Source organism: Staurois parvus, unplaced genomic scaffold, assembly GCF_062004578.1.
Source record: "Staurois parvus isolate SC_StPar_1 unplaced genomic scaffold, SC_StPar_1.0 ptg001004l, whole genome shotgun sequence".
NCBI classification, from domain to species: domain Eukaryota; kingdom Metazoa; phylum Chordata; class Amphibia; order Anura; family Ranidae; genus Staurois; species Staurois parvus.
In genome coordinates this window covers 1089602-1092617 of record NW_028318800.1, presented here as the reverse complement: position 1 = coordinate 1092617, position 3016 = coordinate 1089602, and the positions used below count along the sequence as shown (strand labels likewise).

The 3016-nt window shown below is 43.8% G+C and overlaps 1 pseudogene; it reads left to right on the top strand.

The window, feature by feature from the left end:
• Nucleotides 1-2583: 2583 nt before the first annotated feature.
• Nucleotides 2584-2740, top strand: LOC149441336 (U2 spliceosomal RNA; annotated as a pseudogene).
• The last annotated feature ends 276 nt before the right edge of the window (nt 2741-3016 follow it).

Below are 3016 nucleotides of genomic sequence, written 5' to 3'. Positions count from 1 at the left end.
TGACTGTTCTTTCTGCCTGGAAACTTAGAAAAGTCCATGGCGTCCAAAAAGCGTTGCTTTAGGTCAAAAGCGGTTTTAGACCGGCTAGAGAACAGCGATAGTAAATCAGAACCACTTGCAGAATTGAGTGATAATGATTTGTGGGGGAAATTCGTCATCAGACACTGAAAACGATTCTGCGACTGCTCAGCGATGTGCGAACTTGGCGCTCTATTTCAAATTTCAGTGTTTTTGGTTTGATTACATTATTGAATTAAATTTATTATTATTTTTATGATTATTTATTAAATTATAATTTATGATTTCGTGTTTCAAGTTTTATCCTACCCGGGATGTTTACTAGACTCTTGTTCGGACAAATTTCAGTGAGTTATTCCTAAAAATTACAGGACTACAATAAAAAAAATACATATTTCCATGCAAAAAAATGTACCACTTTCAGCACAGAAATATGGACATAATCAGACCTCTAGGGGGGTTAACAAATCTTGTTTGCAATCAATGGCTGGCATTTGTGGGAGTATTTTGTAGTATAGTGTCCCATAGAAAATGTTGATTCTGAAAGGAAAGTAAAGGTTTTCTGACAAATCTGTTGGGGTGTACTCATTTATGCTGAGCACTGTATGTCCATGGTTATCTGGAAGTATTGTTAAAGTAAATTCTCTGCACTGCTGTCACTCTCTCCTCCAACAATGTTTATCCACAGCTCTGGTTATCTGGAAAACTAATATTAAAGTGTTACTAAACCCACAACAGTACAATCAGTCTGTATATGCAGTAAAGCATGCTTGTTATACTCACTGTGGAACCTAAGGGGTTAATCCTCTGTACTGTGTAAAAATATGGTTTGATCCTGTCTTCTCCGATCCTCCCCTTCTTCCACTGCCCCCAATCCATCTGCTTATAGTACAGAGCCCTAGGAGGCAGTCTGCACATGCTCAGTTTGGTGTGTATTGCTGGATAATTTTTTTTTTGGAGGGGGGTGTCTTGAGAGAGGGTCAGGGTTCATGCAGCCTCATAGGACAGTCAGAGGAGAATGAAAACTCCTCCAACAAGATTAACCAGTGCACAGCCAGACACGGATAGAAGTCACAAGACTGCTACATACTGCTAAGAAAAGGTGTTTAGCAGTTTATATTTACAATAATTGCATTTCCATGTTCTGTGTACTGCGGAAGACCAGATATAGTGAATGCAGGGTCTGGTGTTTAGTGCCACTTTAATTCCCTGTTCTGTTGCGCCTCCACTCCCCCGACGACGTCTATCTACAGCTCTGGTTCCTAGTAATGCATTGAGTATGCTGACAGCTCTCATACTACCCAGCCATGTACTTAGGTATCTGGAAAAGAACTATTAAAGTTACTTCTCTGCACTGCTGCCCCCTCTCTCCCCCAACAACTTATATCCACAACTCTGGTTATATAGAGAAGTAATAATAAAGTTTATTCCCTGCACTACTGCCCCCCCCTTCCCCGACAACTTCTATCTACAGTTCTGGTCCCTCTCTAGTAACATATCTCCTATGCTGACAGTTCTCCTGCTACCTGTCCATGATTTAGACATACTTTATAGGAAGATCAGTAACAGAAGGGAGGTTTCAAGGGGAGCCCATCAAAATTTAGCTATGGGGTCCCATGAGCTGTAGTTACACCCCTGGTTATGAACAACACTAGCCGAACATCGACTTCTATGCAACTCCAAGTACTGAGCAGCCAACAGGGAGGAGGCTAAAACCCATTTCCAGGCCTGCCTTCATTCAAATGAACCCAGTCCTTCTCCCTCAGCAGATGGCTGTGCAGATAATGATGGCTGTGCATTGGAGTCCCTCCCTCCCCCTTTTCACTCATCGTGTCCTGTTGCCATGGAGGGCCGCAGGGCTGAAATGGATTCTGCTTATTAAATTTGTTGACTCTTCTGCGCTTTGAGAATGCATTCTGTTAAAAAAAAATCAAAATACAAGGGAAGACAGTAAACAGGCCCTCTCTGCTATACAGATAGTGTTATCTGTGCTACACAGGTATCCCAGCTGCTTGTCAGGTGGCCTTATCACCATCTGCAAAGCTTTGTTTGGGTCAAGTGGTGGGCCTTAGACCAAAAGTGCCTGGAAGAGGTAGCCAAACCAGATTCCCTTGTTCGTGTTTCGAGCGTAGTATGGAACTATTGAGGAATAGGAAAATCCATTTTCTGCTGAAAGTTTTGTACATATTCCATAAAAGTATCTAAAAACAGGAAGTTTCCTGCCTTGCACTTAGAAACCAGGGTACAGATGGCAGCTCGGGAAAACTACGAAAGGATCTGGCTGATTGCCACAGATTTCACAGTCTTTGGAACACTGTATAAGAAGAGCATAGGACTTTGGCTACAAAGGTCATCAAGTAGACTTTGAATCAGATACAGTATACAGCGATCAGCCATAACATTAAGAGACCATCCGTTTAGGCATGGACTGCACTTGACCTCTGGAGGTATTTAGCACCGAGCTGTCAGTAGTAGATCCTTTAGGTCCTGTAAGTTGTGAGGTGGGGCCTCTATGTATCTGACTTGTTTTTCCAGCGCATCCCTCAGATGCTCGATTGGATTGAGATCGATTCTCTGCCTTTTGGCTAAGATCAAGTATAGTATCTGTTCTTATCAGTGTCCAGTAGGGTTGCTCCGCCGTCATTCTTGCTTTTAGGCGAAGATGGCTGACTGTATAGTACCCCTGCTGGTATGATGGGGGCTCTGAAGGTTAGTACCGGCTGGAATAGAAACCGAGGCGCCCACAGGCTGTTGGGGCCCGGGATTAATTCCCCCAGGAAAACTGGAGCGGCCCAGTTCCTCCTGATTTGAACGGATTTACCTTTGCTGGCCAGGGGCTGGGGAGGCAGAGAGTCCGCGGAGCAGTGCTCTCTAAGAGTGGTCACCTCAGGGGTGCTCTTAGTAGCACATGGAGGTAGGATCCCAAGTGTGAAAAGTGAACATGGTCACTGTTCTAAACACTTTTTCTGCACTGCGTCTTTTAGGGCTAGGCCTTTTA